Source organism: Lactuca serriola, chromosome 7, assembly GCF_051521515.1.
Source record: "Lactuca serriola cultivar US96UC23 chromosome 7, Lser_US96UC23_V15, whole genome shotgun sequence".
NCBI lineage: Eukaryota > Viridiplantae > Streptophyta > Magnoliopsida > Asterales > Asteraceae > Lactuca > Lactuca serriola.
The window spans coordinates 201,344,494-201,362,476 of NC_136414.1; the positions used below are offsets into that span (position 1 = coordinate 201,344,494).

General features: G+C 38.5%; 4 non-coding genes across 4 annotated transcripts; all 4 read left to right on the top strand.

The window, feature by feature from the left end:
- The first annotated feature begins 1,159 nt into the window (after positions 1-1,159).
- LOC145065249 (small nucleolar RNA U31b) lies at positions 1,160-1,249 on the top strand. Its single transcript, XR_013688393.1, has one exon. It is a non-coding gene; the product is annotated as a small nucleolar RNA U31b (small nucleolar RNA).
- A 120-nt stretch (positions 1,250-1,369) lies between these two features.
- LOC145065247 (small nucleolar RNA U31b) lies at positions 1,370-1,459 on the top strand. Its single transcript, XR_013688391.1, has one exon. It is a non-coding gene; the product is annotated as a small nucleolar RNA U31b (small nucleolar RNA).
- Positions 1,460-1,561: 102 nt separating this feature from the next.
- Positions 1,562-1,646, top strand: LOC145065235 (small nucleolar RNA Z195/SNORD33/SNORD32 family). The gene has a single exon (XR_013688379.1). It is a non-coding gene; the product is annotated as a small nucleolar RNA Z195/SNORD33/SNORD32 family (small nucleolar RNA).
- An 84-nt stretch (positions 1,647-1,730) lies between these two features.
- Positions 1,731-1,816, top strand: LOC145065237 (small nucleolar RNA Z196/R39/R59 family). Its single transcript, XR_013688381.1, has one exon. It is a non-coding gene; the product is annotated as a small nucleolar RNA Z196/R39/R59 family (small nucleolar RNA).
- The last annotated feature ends 16,167 nt before the right edge of the window (positions 1,817-17,983 follow it).

A 17,983-nucleotide genomic window follows, 5' to 3' on the forward strand; every position in this document is an offset into this window, starting at 1 on the left:
ATTTCAAAATCCGATCCAAACCCGCTCCGTAACCCACAAAGTTTTAAATAATCAGACACATACCCTTATCCACCGAATTAACGAATATCCAAACCCGCCCCGTAACCCAAAGGTTTTTTTAAATAATCAAACACATTTTAACTAATTCCTAAAATAAAATTTCTTAAATAAAAAAATCTATACTATATCTTAATACTTAAAATAACATTTGTTTTTAAATAAAAAAATTGATTTAGAAAAGGACATTACATACTCGAGGAATTTCAATCATAATTTAAAATCACTATTACAACAATTTTGAATTGATTTATAACTGTCGGTTGTAGTGATAACGAATAACAATTGCCAACTTTTTTAATGTTAAAAAATGATTTATTGAATTAGAAATGGATATGACGATTTTTTGATGAATATAAATCAAATGACATTATGATTCTTGATAGAAGTCTATAATTTTAGAAACCGACTTATCGAGTCTTATGTAAAATCGTTTTTTTCTTTGGCATTTTCTTTTTGGACTTTTGATTGGAATTAAAATTAAACGTTAAGAATTATAAAATACAAATGTATAATTCTAAAATTTATATGAGGCGGGTTATAAATGGTGCGGATCGGTGATGATCCACACCCAACCCATTTAATAAAAAGGTTAGCGTGTATGAATCATTAACGGGTAAACAAATATAATTTTTACAGGTTTGGATCGAATCAGGATAAAAACCCACTTTATTGTCGGGTCTAAAATTTAGGCTCGAATCGAAGCAACCACAAATTATTTCCTTTTTTTGTTTTTTGGGTTTTTGAATTTGGGCCGCGCGTCCAACACATAGTATTTTCTTAGAATTTTATGTTTTGGACTTCAAAACTATTTGTTAGCCCATAATTATAACTGGTGAACCTCAAAACCCTAAATCGACCGGATAACATTAACCTTACTCGATTCGCTATAAAATGCTGTCGCTTCCTCAATCCATCCTCATCGTGGTTGCAGCTGTTCTTTCATCCAAGTTCACATCATCTGAGAGAGAGGCTGTAACAATATATGGTTTGCGACCCCTCGATCTGCCCTTGCTTGTTGCAATTTAGAAAGATTCGTGAGCTTCCTTATCTGTTTTTATCTGTTACAGTAGTACTTTTCAAATTCAAATCGTTTTTGGCTGAATATGATGAGAGTTATTGTCGCCCCAGTCTTACGAGCTTCGTACAACTACGTCGCTCGATGCTGATAGACATATTCATAATCTGATTTTTCAAATTGTGCGTCTTTTCAATCTTCGATTTTCAGAATCGGAACATAAAATAATTTCAGAAACAATTAGGTCTTTGAATAGATTTTTTTTTTCCGATTTAATCTGAAGTTTTTTGTTTTGAATATGATGAGAGTTATTGTCGCCCCAGTCTTATGAGCCTTGTATCATTACATTGCTCAATGGTGATAGACATATTCATAATCTGATTCATTTTTCTCAAGTTATACAGAATAGATTTCAAAATGGTATGCAAAATCTTAGATTTTTTTTTTGGTTATAATGGAATTTGGAGATGGTGTGCTTTGCTAATTGATTGATGTGATGATTTATTTACCCATTTTGTCTGTAATATTAAATGATGATATATAATATACATGCATCACCATCTGATCTCTCTTTTGCAATCACTCCATCCCTGATTGGTATTTTTTTTTTTATAAATAATTTATATGTTCATACGTATTTCAAAAAAGAAGCTGTTGCAATCAATGATGTAAATAATTTTTTACACTGATGTTTATCTGTGATTAACTTAAATTGATCACCATCTTTCGGCTGAGATTATGCAACAGTTTTTTGTTATTTTATATTTATTACAAACTCTTTATGAAATCAATGCCCATGGTATCTAATGTCTTTACCTAATCAATGTAGAAGACATCTCGTTTGACGGGCAAATAATAACGAAAACAGACATTGCGACACAGTTTGCTGTATCTTAAGCTCACTGTTACTTTATTTTGCTGTTCACATTTTCGATTTTTGTCAATGAAAGTCATTTTTTATTAAAATTTTCTAAAACATTCAATTGGATTTGTTTGTAAATGTGTTATTTTCAACTAATAATGATGAATTATTCATTAAGTAGACGCTTTCATATTAATTATTTTGTATCGAAATCGTATACAATATATCTTAGAAAACACAAATACAACATATTTGTCTCATAATAATTTCTAGGAGACCTGTTGAATATGAAATCCATATCCATATGATAGAGTACTTTTTGTAAATTAACTTTTTAAGAAAAAGTGAACAATTATAATTTTAAGTAGAGAAATTTTTTAGAATAATTATAATTTTAAGTGAACAATTATAATTTTAAGTAGAGAAATTTTTTAGAATAATTATAATTTTAAGTTGAAGAAGTTATTGGTGTGGGAACTACTTGGGTAGCAATAATGACAAAAAACATATTAAGAGGTAATGGACAACAGTAAGTTATGAGATAAATTAGAATTTGATTAAAAGAACTTTAACTCACTTAAATAAAATTAAGAAAAATAAGAAGTGGAATGTGATGTCAAATCGAAGCTCCACTTTACAACGCATAAAAATCTAAATCATATGAAGGATTTAGTAGGTTTAGGCTGAAGGAGGGGTTAGTGATTGAATTGGAAATTGATTGAGAAGACATATCATTTAGAAACCGCAATGAAACATTAGTCGATTTAGGCTGAAGGAGGGGGATCTTGTTGGCACGATTATACCTCTAATTATAGTCTATTACGTCAATTAAAATTTCATTATAATTGCAAAGATCGCATCCACTACAATTTCGATATGTTTTGTTTTATATTTACAAATTTTATCCTTTCAATTTACAAAAATTCCAATTTATTTTCCACCACTACTCAGCCATAGAACCACCAGAACCACCGGTATCCAATGTGAATTAGAGACCGGTTCTCCTCATCGATCGATAAGGAAAATGACAATGATAAGGTGGAGAATCAATGACAATGATAAGGTGGAGAATCGGACTTAGAGGTTCGCAATAGGTGACAGGGCTGGTCTCCGGTGACTTTTCTCCCTTGATCTTTACACAATTGGAGGGGCTGATTTATAGTCTCTCAAAAATATGGGGGGTAATATGGTCATCGTCTTCGTCCATGAGGTCTTGACCTGTTGTAAATAAGAGCGAAGGCAGAAATCGAGGGAGGTTCTTCGATCCTCGTCTGAATTCGAGGGAGGTTCTTCGATCCTCGTCTGATCGAGAACGAAGAAGCAAGAATGGAAAACAATAAAAGGTGGGGTTGTTCATGGGATTTCTCAGGCAAACCGCAAGGAGAGGAAGGAATTCGTTTTCCGATGATCCTTTTGGCATTCCTTGACTCTGTCGTCAATTACAGATCGAAGGCAGATCATTGACTCCAGAGAGTTTCATGGTGTCGTGCTCTTGGCATTCCTAGACTCCGTCGCCGACAACTACAGGTCGAAGGGAAGGATCAAAGGCAGATCAGAGAGAGAGAGAGAGATGTGGGCCCCATTTTATTATTAATAAAACATTAAATTAAATTAAAAAAATATAAAAAATATATCAATAGGGCAATTTAGTCATTTCAATTTTTATAGAGACCATTTTCTATACAAACTAGTTCAAAGAACCACTAATCCAAAAAAGTTAAACCCCTAAAAAAATGCGTACAACAGATATTATTTTTGCAATTCTTTTTAATTCGAACAATTATATAATATCAAAATCCTATGAAACATGTAGGAAAATTATTTCATCTAATAAGATGAACATATAATATTCAATTAAATTATTAATAGGTAGAAAAATCTAAATAATATTAAAATGAAGATATTTGTGGCTATCTTTTAGTAACATTTATTGAAAAGAAACTAAACTTTAAAAATTGTCTAAAACAATGCAGGTTAATCAGACTACGATTCCAAAAACCATAATTCAATTCGTGAAGCCAAAAATAAGCCAAACAAAGAGACAAGAAATAAACACCTATTCGCCTTATTCATCATTTGCCTTCCCTATCATTGTTTTTAGTAGATTTTTCTGTATGTTCATTGGACAAATAAACAACATCCTCACATTTGCTTGGTTACGAGCCAAATACATGAGAACACCTGGTATTTCATGGTGTTCCAAACCTATCGGTTGCAATTCTTAATAAATTTCATCATCTATGAACATTCACGATCTTTGTTTCAAATGTTTCTGGTTGAGGTTAAGGTTCAACTTCATTTTCTACTTCATCTACGAGGAGTTTTTTTTTTTCCTTCACTTTTTCGCACTTAGAATTTTCTTCAGGCCTAGGAGTGATAGCACTTGAATGTCATCTTCATCATCATCTATATGTTGGTTCTCCAATATAACATCTTTATTTGCCAATAAATCATCAACCTCTAAAATACTTTCTATTTTGATGTTTGTAGTCTTGCTAAACTTGACCTTTCTCTCCTTTGTTGTTTCAGCATTTTCTCCTAAAGGTTTGTCTCTTGCAAATAATACCAACATTTGCTCGAAGTTGGCCACTTTTTTGTATTCAGTATAACTGCTTCAGGCTTTGACTGTTTAAAAACCCAAAATACATTAAAAATCTTAATAATAACATAATATAAAACTAAACTAAATACAACGTAAGACGAACACTAACCTTAATTAAGTGATCCCAAACTTGATCATCTGCTTCAATTAGTTGGGTTTCAGCATTCCAACCGAACCCAGTCAATGAAATCCCATGAAACGTGTCATACCATAGTGAAAAACTAGATTTCAAACTTTTCAAACGATTTTTTATATTACTTTTAGTTAAATTCATGTTAAGATTCTTATTGAGCTGCTCAACAAATGCAACATCCATCTGTTATGTCCAGTTCACGAGTGACTTCTTACCGACATTTACAAATGGTTCTTGCTTGTTCATTATTGGTTTCTACATAAAATAAAAAGAAACATACATTATTATAAAAAGAACATAGTCATAAGTGTACAAGTTATAAAATGTTACATTAAAAAAACCAAATTACAAATGTAGTACTATAACGATATACTCTTAAACTACATTGACATATTTATTTCATTGTTTGGACTCCATAAGTAATTAGTCCACATTTGATTTGCAATTGAGTTCCTCAGTTGTTTTGTTATGTTGTTACCCTCACGCGCACCACTTGAATTATGTCTCACTTCCTCTATTGGTGCACTTAACACTTCTTGTAATACCTCATCTTCAAGATCGTTGTCACGATCTTCGACTATCAAAAAGTTATGTAAAATACAACACGCCAAAAAATGTTTGATTGTGTTTTACAAGAATAAAAAGGTTCATATGTATTTCTAATGATAGAGAACCTTCTTTTTAGAACACCAAATGCCCTTTATATAGCATTACATAATGAAGCGTGGCGAAGATTGAACAAATCTCTAGCATTTTGTGGGGCGCGAGCGGAATATTCTTTTAAATGATATCTAACACCTTTATATGACGCCATTAATGTAGTTGAGTGAGGCAAACTCGCATCTACTAAATAACAACCACCTATAAATAAATTGTAATTAGTTTTTGAATAACAATTTAAACACAAAATGAAAAGTTGGTATTAGAAATTACAATTTGGAATTACTAGTTTATCATCTCTATTGAGCGTATTCTTCAATATCCTTGAGTCTGATGCAGTACCCTGCTAACCGGTTAAAACATACGTAAACTTTAAATCAAATTAGCAAACAGTTAAGAAATTTATTGTTGGGTATCCTTTGCAGCCACGATATCTAATGACATCTCTATTAGGTACTTTGACATGAATATGTGTACCATCAATTGCCCTTACACAATTCTTGAAATAAGGAAATAATCTTCTCTTATCTGAATTTCTTTAGGGACATCACCTTGTGGTTGTTGAATATAAAGACTTTCTAATGCTATATCTGAGCGCAAAACTCTATGGAAGCACATACTTGTTGTGGATTTATTGCGCCGATACATCCAAGAGACAAATGTATTTCTCAAATCATTACCTACAATGTGCTAAAATTTTGCAACATGTTATCCAACAGACATGCATTGAGTAGGTCGAAGACCACCATCACGTCGTAAGATAACACATAACTTCTTAAAAGCTTGCTCAATCATACGAATAAGCTCACAACATTGACCACCATTTGAAATGTCATGTAACAACTATTCTTGTACACGTCATCGTTTGAAAAGAGTTTCTTTAATAGGTAAATTAGGACCATTGTTGATGGTAAGTTTGCGTTGTACTAAAATAGCCATTAACAAGCAAATTAGATGAACAACATGTATTTGTCGTGATTTCAGAATATGAGCGGGTGAGGGAAGGTATACAAGTATTGATATTTAGGTTATTACTTACAAGTTACGTTAGTTCATACTTAGTTATTTTTGTTATAAAAAAAATTGAAGTTGTTTTGTAGCATGATTCACTAAAATGATGAAACCATTCATCAGATGGTATATATACATTACAACAGTTTGAAAAAATGTTGAAGGGTATTATTATTCTCAAATCCAAGCAACCACATTTTTTTTTCGAATTTGGGCCGCGCGTCCAACACATGTTTATTTTATTTTCTTAGAATTTTGTGTTTTGGGCTTCATAACTATTCTGAGTTGTTAGCCCATAATTAGAACCGGTGATTCTCAAAACCCTAAATCGACGGGATAACATTAACTTTACTCGATTCGCTGTTGAAAGTCGTCGCTTCCTCAATTTATCCTCATCGTGGTTGCAGCTGTTAACATCATCTGAAAGAAAGGCTTTAACCATATATGCTTTACTACACCTCGATCTGCCTTTCTTGTTGCAATTTATAATATCTAATGTAGAAGACATCTTTCGGCTGAGATTATGCAACAATTTTTTGTTATCAACTCAAATCAATGTGTAACGTCCCAAAATTCAAGACTAAAAATTTCTTTTAATAAAACATTACTTTAAGCAAATTCATCATTTCAAAACATAAACAAAGTATTAGTTTCCAAAATACATGTTCGTTATCAGAGTAAACATTCCCAGGCTGTCTAAGCTATGGTGTGTGCCATGCGATCACCCCGAGCTCTTCCCTCCGCTACCGGAAGTACCTGAAACCAAAACTGAAAACCGTAAGCACGAAGCTTAGTGAGTTCCCCATCCTACCATATACCATGCATAACCACATACTGCACATACTGGGCCACGCCCGCTACAACGGCCCCGCCGCTCCAGGCCCCGCCTGGCTTCGAGCCCCGCTCGGATACAGATCTGTTTCACTTAGGCCCGCCTGTCATAGGGCCTCGCCCACTAATATATAATAGCACGTAAACATATCACATCACATCACATAATCTAAACACATACTAACGGATCTTGTCCTAAGGCCTCGCCTATCTCTGGGCCCCGCCCTTGTCCTGCTACTGATGAGTCATGGGACCCCGTCCATACCCCTACTGATAGTGAGGTACGGGCCCAACCCACCCTCACTTGGGCCTCTCCCCTGCTCTGCTGCTACTGAGATGTGGAACACCATCCACACTCTGCTATTGGTGAGATACGGGACCTCGCCCACACTCACCTCCCTACCAGGCACATACAAGTATCACACAAACAACAAGTATAAACTATTACATAAACCATTCCTCGGCCACCCGCCCTCTGTCATTGGACCTCGTCCCGAATATCATACTAGCATACTGTGCCTAGGGCTAACCCCCGGGTCTTCTACTCATAACTACATGCGCCGACATTGTGGCCATAGACCCATTCATACAAAGGGAAACTCACCTGCACTGGCTGAAATCGCTGATGATCCCACTAGCTGCTGCCCGACAATTCACTGAACTCCTGCTCTGCTAGCTCTCCGAGCTATCAATATCAATGCAACACTTAGCCTAACTGACCCCCGACAGCCAACCAAGTCAATTATGGTCTAAGCCAAAGTCCTGGTCAAAGTCAACCTTCCAGGTCAACCCTACTCGCCGAGTCCACCTACTGACTTGCCAAGTTCATATGCTCCTGGTCCTTCCATTCGCGACACGACTCGCCGAGTCAGTCCATGACTCGCCGAGCCCAACGATTTCCGAGTCCTGACCTGTCCAGCTCGCTGAGTCTCCACCCGACTCACTGATTCGAGTTCCAACTCGAAGGGTTTGGGGTTCCGCGACCTGACTCGCCGAGTCCAAGAGCAGACTCGCCGAGTACAAGGCAATCTTTATCCAACTCGCCGAGTTGTTCTTCCAACTCGCCGAGTTCATGCCCAACTTCATCCGACTCGACGAGCTGTTCATCCCACTCGTCGAGTTCCTCCTCAACTTCATGATACTCGCCGATTCCACTCGAAGGACTCGCCAAGTCCATTCAAATCTACATACATGCAGAGGACTTTGGAGTCATGCATGGACTCCAAACTGTAGATCTATCCTTCCCAAGCCTATTCCTCACGTAAAGTTGCAAACTTTACGTGTAGAGAAGGAGATCTAGGCACAATACCCCATAAACTAGGGTTTAAGGCAAGAAGGCTCCATAATCAGCTCAAGGGCAGATACTTTATGGGACACTAGACCAAAACAAGCATGGATCTGAGGTAGCAACCTCAGATTTGGACTTCTAGCTCGAAATGGTTACTATCATGCTGAGAATGCCCAACACACACATAGATCTAGGTGCAAGGGAGTCCAAGGACTAGCTTATTACCTCCAAAAGCTCAGAAATGTCTTCCCAATCCTGGATCTACAGCCCCCTTCTTGCACTCTCAAGATTCTTCTTCTTCCTCCAAGCTCAATGCACTCTTCAAGGAAATAATTGGCTCAATCAATGGATATGACGGCTAGGGTTTGGTATCCAGGGCTAAAGAGGCAGTAAGGAACCTTAGGAAGAATATTAAGACGTTTATATAGGCTCTAAGTCCCGAATTTAGGGTTTTCCACGCACATACCAGACTCGCCGAGTCACCTTGGCCGACTCGCCGAGTCGGTCACTTACTCCTCGACCCGGATCCCGCTCGGACTCGCCGAGTTCCTCCTTGGACTCGCCGAGTCGCCCCTTAAAATTAAGGTTTTCTTTCCTTTCTTGGCCTTCAAAACTTTGGGTGTTACAACTCTCCCCCACTTAAACTAAACTTCGTCCTCGAAGTTTGCTATGGCCCACCGCCTGCGATCTGCCTGTAATACCCAACCAATTATTCCAACACCAGCTGCCTTCCCTCGCTGGCCTTCCGCTCGGTCATTCCGACTAACATTAATCCTTGCAGATAATCATCTCGGGTCAATCCTGACCCTGAACGTTCTGGAACACAACTTACTCAACCGACATTCCTTCTGGTACTACCGAGTACTGCACTGAACCCATAGGGGTTCTCCACTTCCTTCCTTGAGCGATTTCCTTGCCTCCCCAAGGCAATGCTCCATAACCAACTATTTCCTCTGCCACTGAGAAGACCCTATCTTCACCAATTCTATTACTCTCGCTACTTCCAGTACGGGTCATTATCGCCAGTATCCACTGGGCATTTATTTCTACTATATTTTGGTGTCGAGCACCTCACGATCCACTAACCGAATTCCACCATACGCTGCATAATCGCACTGCCACTGACTGGCAATTCTGCTGTTCCTCTTTTGACTTGCGGATGAACTGAGACCATCCATACTGCTCAATCTATCATGCCATTCATGCGCTACAACCTTGGGATCCTCGATCCCCCTATCTTGACACTAAGGTCCTTACCAGGTCCCACCTGTGCTGCTAAAACTCACGTGCCTCGCCCACGGGTCCCACCCGCCTCTATCCTTCTAGTCCCATTAGTCTAATCACTCTCGCTCGGACCTCGCCCACGGGTCTCACCCAACCATACTACTGAGCAACCCTGCTCCCAGGTCTCATCTACACTGCTAATCTCATACGGGCCTCGCCCACGGGTCTCACCCAACTATATCCTGGAGCGGCCTCTCCCAAGGTCTCACCTCTCTAGGGCTATACAGACAACTCCCTATCATTCTCATCCACTACCCATTCCTGATCCCTATCTGATCACTAGGAAATAAGGGCCTCACTCCAACTCCTCTAACGAAGCTACTAAGGAATGCTACGGCTTACCCATAGTCTTACATCACCATCCATTGTTGACTGCTAGTGAATGCTACGGCTGCCCCGTAGTCTTACAAAACTTCCACCACTGACTGCTAGTGAATGCTACGGCTGCTCCGTAGTCTTACATCACTTCCTACCACTGACTGCTAACACGAAGGCACCCATGTGCCATTAGCTCTCAAGATCCTCATTTCGACTCCCTCGAGTCCTACGGGCGATCCACAACCTGAATTCCCAATCACGCACTAACCATTACCATCACACGCACCAGCTGATGGGGAGTTTCTCAACTCCCAACCCTGAAATCCTCAATCCATCAAACGCTGAACTACTTCCTTTTCTTCTCGGAGGTCGCACACTCATCCTGGGTCTGCGTGCTCCTACCTTTGCACACTCGGATGATTCTCCCCCACTTCGATCCTCCTTACCCCTTGTTACTCAATACTCAAAAAGAAATCCCAATCCTTGCTACCATTCCATAATTAATCTGCTGAGGAACCCAAGCTTACCATAGCTAGGGATCTAACCAATCCATCTCTAACACTATACAACTCCGATCTAGCAAGACATACAAAGTCTCTCCCAAGCATGCTACAGTTACTGCATCCTATGTAACCTTCTCCAATAGGGTACATCCCCTCACTACCATTCGAATATCCAAGGTATACAGATGACATATAACTCGATCGCAATCAACCTCTCAAAAAATAAAATACTCATACCGATAATGATGCAGAACCATAACAATATAATCATGCACAAATAAAAGAACTGAAAACAGAAATCGCATACCTGCAACGTCTGGTGCTGATCGCGCCTCTAAGGTAGTCATCTGAAGAGCTCTGCCTCCTACCGCAGGCGCCTCTACACGGCCCTGACGTCCGTCTGTGATCCTCAGAGTTGCAGGGGCAGGTGCCATCACCCGCCCTGCTGAAAACAAACTGGGGCACGGGGCACTGGGCCTTCTTGTGGCCCCGCTGATTGTAGTGAAAACATAACGAGTCTGATCCCTACGTGGTGGTAACAGTACAATCCCTGCTGAAATGACCAGTCCGACCGCACTTGAAACATCCAGACTCACCACCGCTACCACTCCTACACGCGCCCCCGTGCGCCCTGCCACACTTCCCGCACCGACTGCGGTCCTGATAATCCCTCGATCTTGAATCCGATCCCTTGGGCCTTTTGCCCGAACCTGCAACTACCTGAACCTCATCCAGCTTCCTCTTCCGGATCTGCTCCAAATCAATTTCCCTCTCTCTAGCCCGAGAAATCATATCTTCCAGCGTTTTACAGCTGGATCTACTCACGAACTCCCTGATGTCATCCCTCAACATCTCGTGGTATCGGGCCTTCTTCATCTCCTCATCCGCGACATACTGCGGTACAAGAAGAGCCCTCTCCCTGAACTTGGCGGTGATCTCCGCCACAGTCTCAGTGGTCTGCATCAAATCCTGAAACTCCCGTGCCAACTGCTGCACCTCAATAATCGGCGAAAACTCTGCCCTGAACCTGGCCGAGAAATCGCTCCAAGTCATCGCGTCCAACGCGGCATCATCCCCTAAAGCATGACCAATCTCCTCCCACCAATCCCTCGCTCTGTCCTTCAAAAGACAGGAAATGAGTCTGACCTTGTCCCCCTCAGGGCACCGGCTCGTACGGAATGCGTTGGCAACATCAGCCAACCATCTGCTGCTAGCGATGGGGTCCCTAGCCCCATGATAATCTGGTGCCCCACAAGCCCTGAACTCTCGAAATGTCAAGGTACGCGCTCCCAACAAAGCCATCATCTCGGTACAGAAGGCTCCCAGCCTCTCATCCAAAATCTCCAGTATACCCTCCTTGACCGTGCCAAAGATCATAAGAGTCTGATTCAAAATGTTGCGCGTAACCTCAGCGGATATCAACTCCCTCATTCGCTCCTCGAGCTGCTCGGCCCCTGAACCCGAGCCTGATCCCTCTCCGGCGCCTGATCCGCCCGCGGGTCTCTCTCGCAACGTCACCATACTGAAAATATAACACAATCACTATCAAAATACTCATCACTGCTGCGAGACCAAACACACCCTACCGATTCCCGGTCTTGTCTCGGCCTTTCCCGAATCGAGTACGGATCCTCTGCTTTCAGTAGTACGGGCCCATACTACCTTCCAAATCTATCCATACTTTCCTCAGAAATTGCTTCGACTCCACCAGGTCCCTTTTTCCACTACTACTGCTCCCAACACTACCTCATCCTAGGCTTACCCTAGGGAAACCTCTGACTCAACCCAAACCAGTCCTCAACTGCTGAAGGTCTCCTCGTGATGCCAACTAGCCATCACCTGGATACCGTCACATGTGACGAGGCTCAGATATTCCTTCAAGTAAAAGACTCGTTCCTACAACGGTTGGACTCAAACAAGAGCTGCGCAATAGGACCAAATCCAACACTCTGAGATTATTCAACCCTGATCACATGTGGCGTTTCGTATCCACCTAATGGCTAACTCCCATCACTCAGAATCCCACAATGTACAAAGCAAGCAGCATTCGGACAAGGGAAAAATCTAACCATAACATACTCAAGCAATCGCATCCACATAGCAAGAATCTGAACTAGCATGCAACACAAACTCATAAACTCATGCATAACCTAAACAGGCTATTCTACTACTGTCTAATCAGCACTATCATGCAGCTCAAAAGCACAAATAATAGGCACATAAGGCATCATCCCTAGATCCTTAGTCCTATTCTAGCATACTATTCTATTATCTGATGATCATAACATAAACTTGTATGGGTATTTTGGGGTACTTACTTGAGCTCGACTGATTGCATGCACCACACCCCTTTTCTCTTTTCAAAGCTCTTTTCTTTATGAATCCTTTTGCTTTTCTAAAACTGTTTTATTCTAAAAAAACTTTCTTTTTACAAAGCTGTCTTTTCATTTTTGAAAACTTTTTATCCGATCCCTCGGTTTGAGTTCATGCACACCCGAGAGTATGCCCAAATCCCTCAAACCAAGGCTCTGATACCAACTTGTAACGTCCCGAAATTCAAGACTAAAAATTTCTTTTAATAAAACATTACTTTAAGCAAATTCATCATTTCAAAACATAAACAAAGTATTAGTTTCCAAAATACATGTTCGTTATCAGAGTAAACATTCTCAGACTGTCTAAGCTATGGTGTGTGCCATGCGATCACCCCGAGCTCTTCCCTCCGCTACCGGAAGTACCTGAAACCAAAAATGAAAACCGTAAGCACGAAGCTTAGTGAGTTCCCCACCCTACCACATACCATGCATAACCACATACTGCACATACTAGGCCACGCCCGCTATCATGGGCCTCGCCCCTACCTCGGGCCTCGCCCGCTAGAACGGTCCCGCCGCTCCAGGCCCTGCCTGGCTTTGAGCCCCGCTCGGATACAAATCTGTTTCACTTAGGCCTCGCCTGTCACAGGGCCTCGCCCACTAACATATAATAACACATAAACATATCACATCACATCACATAATCTAAACACATACTAACGGATCTTGTCCTAAGGCCTCGCCTATCTTTGGTCCCCGTCCTTGTCCTGCTACTGATGAGTCATGGGACCCCGTCCATACTCCTGCTAATAGTGAGGTACGGGCCCAGCCCACCCTCACACCTTCCCTAACTTGGGCCTCGCCCCTGCTCTGCTGCTACTGAGATGTGGAACACCATCCACACTCTGCTATTGGTGAGATACGGGACCTCGCCCACGCTCACCTCCCTACCAGGCACATATAAGTATCACACAGACAACAAGTATAAACTATCACATAAACCATTCCTTGGGCACCCGCCCTCTATCATTGGACCTCGTCCTGAATATCATACTAGCATACTGTGCCTAGGGCTAACCCCCGGGTCTTCTACTCATAACTACATGGGCCGGCATTGTGGCCGTAGACCCATTCATACAAAGGGAAACTCACCTGCACTGGCTGAAATCGCTGATGATCCCACTAGCTGCTGCCCGACAATTCACTGAACTCCTGCTCTGCTAGCTCTCGGAGCTATCAATATCAATGCAACACTTAGCCTAACTGACCCCCGACAGCCAACCAAGTCAATTATGGTCTAAGCCAAAGTCCTGGTCAAAGTCAACCTTCCAGGTCAACCCTACTCGCCGAGTTCATATGCTCCTGGTCCTTCCATTCGCGACACGACTCGCCGAGTCAGTCCATGACTCGCCGAGTCCAACGATTTTCGAGTCCTGACCTGTCCAACTCGCTGAGTTTCCACCCGACTCACTGATTCGAGTTCCAACTCGAAGGGTTTGGGGTTCCGCGACCTGACTCGCCGAGTTCAAGAGCAGACTCGCCGAGTACAAGGCAATCTTCATCCAACTCGCCGAGTTGTTCTTCCAACTCGCCGAGTTCATGCCCAACTTCATCCGACTCGACGAGCTGTTCATCCCACTCGTCGAGTTCCTCCTCAACTTCATGATACTCGCCGAGTCCACTCGAAGGACTCGCCGAGTCCATTCAAATCTACATACATGCAGAGGACTTTGGAGTCATGCATGGACTCCAAACTGTAGATCTATCCTTCCCAAGCCTATTCCTCACGTAAAGTTGCAAACTTTACGTGTAGAGAAGGAGATCTAGGCACAATACCCCATAAACTAGGGTTTAAGGCAAGAAGGCTCCATAATCAGCTCAAGGGCAGATACTTTATGGGACACTAGACCAAAACAAGCATGGATCTGAGGTAGCAACCTCAGATTTGGACTTCTAGCTCGAAATGGTTACTATCATGCCGATAATGCCCAACACACACATAGATCTAGGTGCAAGGGAGTCCAAGGACTAGCTTATTACCTCCAAAAGCTCAGAAATGTCTTCCCAATCCTGGATCTACAGCCCCCTTCTTGCACTCTCAAGATTCTTCTTCTTCCTCCAAGCTCAATGCACTCTTCAAGGCAATAATTGGCTCAATCAATGGATATGACGGCTAGGGTTTGGTATCCAGGGCTAAAGAGGCAGTAAGGAACCCTAGGAAGAAGATTAAGACGTTTATATAGGCTCCAAGTCCTGAATTTAGGGTTTTCCACGCACAGACCAGACTCGCCGAGTCACCTTGGCCGACTCGCCGAGTCGGTCACTTACTCCTCGACCCGGATCCCGCTCGGACTCGCCGAGTTCCTCCTTGGACTCGCCGAGTCGCCCCTTAAAATTAAGGTTTTCTTTCCTTTCTTCACCTTCAAAACTCTGGGTGTTACACAATGCCCATAATATCTAATGTATTTACCTAATTAATGTAGAAGACATCTCTTTTGACGGTAAGATAATAACGAAAACAAACATTACAACATTGTTTTTTTTTTCTTAAAAACTTATTGTTACTGTTTATTATTGTTCACATTCTCGATATTTTGCCTATAAAAATAAATTCTTATATGGATAAAATTTTCAAAGAAATCACAAGTTAAAAACTATTGAATTTATTTGTAGACTACGAGGTGTGGAAGAATGAAGAGGGGGTGAATTTATTTCATCGGTCGAGCCTGTGTATCTAAACAGCGGTGGAGAGGCTGATGATCCCGCCTTGACGATGACTACTTCTTCCTTCCGGATATCGGATCCGACACTGATGATTGTTAGAAATGTGATTTTGATTCATTTAGGGTTTTGGAAGAAGACGCCAAGATGAGGTGGGAGTGTTATTGTTTTTTTTTCTTTAGATAATTTTATTTACAACAAATGTAAAATAGATTAAAAATGACATAAGTCTTTATATATGAATGAAATACCAACCACGATACAAATCATACATACTTATAAAGCTAACATTTTTTCTTGAATCTCATGCATTTGAAACCCCTATTCTTTTTTTCTTTCACCACATTCATTTGAAACTCCCATGACTTTTCAATTTCTTTATAATAATAATTATAATTTGGTAGTTAGGTTAAATAAATATCAAATCTAAAGTGTATTCATATATAAACTAAATTTCAATATTAAAATAATATCTTCAATTCTACTTATAAAATTATGTTTTTTAACTTTTAACATATTATACTTAATTTATTAGTTTTAATATATTGTTGGATGTAAACCATTATAATTTTAAAGGGATAATTTGTGAACAATTTGTATAAAATACTTAAATTATTAATTAAAATCTAACATTATAGGCTCAACTTAAATATAAATTTTATTTAACTTAAACAACCCAAAGATTATTTTATAAATAGTTAAAAGTGATAAATTATAGTGTCTTTCTAATAATGATTGTAAGTTGGTTAATAAGGTTAAATAAATATCAAACCTAAAGTGTAATCATAAATAGACTAAATTTCAATTTTAAAATAATATATTTACTTCTATTGATAAAGTTATGTCTTTAAATTTTAACATATTATACTTAATTTATTAGATTTAAAATATTGTTGCATGTAAACCATTATCAGTTTAAAGCTATAATTTTTGAATAGTTTGGACAAAATACTTAAATTGTTAATTTAAATATAACATTACAGTGTCAACTTAAATATAAATTTTAGTTCCACTAAAAAAACCAAACAATATTTTGTAAATAGTTAAAGGTGATAAATTATAGTGATAAACGCAAAATACTAAATTGTAATATCAGTTTAACTAAAATATTTCTTAAATATATTTATATAATCGTTAAAAATTTTCAAATAAGTAGCTTAAAATAACTTATAATAACAATAGTTAAAAATAACTCTATATAAATGATTATATTATTACATTTAAAATAAAAAAATAATGTTTGATGTTTTAAATAATTATAATGATAGAAATTAAAACATTAAGCAAATATATTTTAAAAAATTAGTTAAAAATAACAACTATAAATAATATTAAACCATATATAATATTTAATTTTATTGATATGTAACTCGCGAGTAGAAGTCATTCAAACGATTGAGATTATGACGTTATAATAGATTTATATATTATCATATAATTCAAAATAGTCAATATATTATATCAATTTAATATACGAATTATTATATCAAATTGAACAACAATGTTAGTGTTATATTTTAAAATATATATATTTGTAAAGACTTCAATTATATAGGTGTTTCTGCGCATTACAATGTCAATTCAAATATAAATTTCAGTTCCATTTAAAAAAAACTAAATAATATTTTGTAAATAGTTAAAAGTGATAAATTATAGTGATAAAAGCAAAAACAAAATTGTAATTTCAATTTAACTAAAATATTTCTTAAATATATTTTTATAATCGTTAAAAGTTTCCAAATAAGTAGCTTAAAATAACTTACAATAAAAATAGTTAAAAACAACTTTATATAAATGATTATATTGTTAGCTTTAAAATAAAAAAAACAATGTTTGATGTTTTAAATAGTTATAATGATAGAAATTAAAACATTAAGCAAATATATTTTAAAAAATTAATTAACAATAAAAACAACTATAAATAGCATCAAATCATATATTATACTCCCTCCGTCCCAAAATAATAGTCTACAGACAAAAAACACACAGTTTAAGAAAACATTAATTACTATTAACTTTATTAAATGAAATGACAGTCTTATCTTTATGTTGCATTTAATTCTATGGTAATTGCATTTAATTTTATGGTAATTTAACTAATAATGAAGGGTATTATGGTAAAAAACATATTTATTTTTAGAAACAGGCAATTATTTTGGGACAAACCAAAAAGGAAACATGGACTATTAATATGGGACGGAGGGAGTATTTAATTTTATTCATGTGTAACTCGCGGATAGAAGTCATTAAAACGATTGAAATTATGAAGTTATAATAAATGTATATATTATCATATAATTCAAAATAATCAATATATTATATCAATTTAGTATATACAAATTATTATATCAAATTTAACAACAACATTATTGTTATATAC